This window comes from Microtus ochrogaster, unplaced genomic scaffold (genome assembly GCF_000317375.1).
Source record: "Microtus ochrogaster isolate Prairie Vole_2 unplaced genomic scaffold, MicOch1.0 UNK153, whole genome shotgun sequence".
In the NCBI taxonomy this organism is placed as follows: domain Eukaryota; kingdom Metazoa; phylum Chordata; class Mammalia; order Rodentia; family Cricetidae; genus Microtus; species Microtus ochrogaster.
This window is the reverse complement of record NW_004949251.1, coordinates 9,301-10,336: the sequence shown is the minus strand read 5'-3', so window position 1 is coordinate 10,336 and position 1,036 is coordinate 9,301. Positions and strand designations below refer to the sequence as shown.

General features: G+C 45.3%; 1 non-coding gene across 1 annotated transcript; it reads left to right on the top strand.

Moving 5' to 3' along the window:
- The first annotated feature begins 601 nt into the window (after nucleotides 1–601).
- On the top strand, nucleotides 602–673 carry Trnac-gca. Its single transcript has one exon. It is a non-coding gene; the product is annotated as a tRNA-Cys (tRNA).
- The last annotated feature ends 363 nt before the right edge of the window (nucleotides 674–1,036 follow it).

Below are 1,036 nucleotides of genomic sequence, written 5' to 3'. Positions count from 1 at the left end.
AATAATTGAATTCTGCCACATATCTTTATATAAACATTTGGTAATGCCTTTGTATAGTGACAACAGATCTGAAGGTCACGTAGAGACCACAGCTTCAGCATTTTCTAACTCCCTGTGTCCTCCGGTCAGAGGACAGCTGTCAGAGCTCCTTGATGACTCACTCAGGCCTGACGAGATATTTCTACCCTGAAACTACCCTCAGGGGCCATCCATAGAATGGAAAGATGTCTTCACATGCCGGTACCTCATAGTTCCCCAGAGAAGTTAGTCAGGATCTCTTCATACTGGAGGGCTTGTATATAACTGAAGAAAGCAGACATGTAAATCTGAAGTCCTTTGTAGTAGCTATGTCCACCTGTCTCCAGCTGTGCTTTTCTCACAGGCTGTAGTGTGTGTGTGTGTGTGTGTGTGTGTGTGTGTGTGTGTGTGTGTGTGTGCTGACATTACAACATGGGAGATACCGGGTAGTGGAGAGGAGCCTGTCTGGGCTGAGTTTGTGGTGGCAGCAGTTCTGGTCTTGCCAAGTAAGAAGCATAAGTTCTAGGAATGTTGAGTGTGACTAGGAAGATGAAAGGCACTTATAAAACATCTCTCTCTGGGAGGGGGCATAGCTCAGGGGTAGAGCATTTGACTGCAGATCAAGAGGTCCTTGGTTCTAATACAAGTGCCCCCTACTATAGTCTATTTGTTTATGTTTTCACCCATGGAGCCATCACCTATGCTCAGTCCTATATTTCTTCCTTTTATTACATTTGTTCTCTTCAGCAGAGCTGGAGATACAGGTCAGCCCATCATTTGGATGGACAGCTGCCTCCCATCTCCTCCTACAAGCTCCATGACCTTCCTATTCTTATTAAATGTCTCCATTTCTCCTGCATATATCGAGTTTCTCTGGTTCTGCTGGGTTCTTAAAGGGAAGGCAAGGACTATAGTGGAAAATTCTTCTGGATTTTCCAGGCTCAGCATCCATAGAGACTCCAGTGTCCAGGGAACAGAATGGAAGGCCTAACCATAAATCATCTTCCTCCCTGTCATT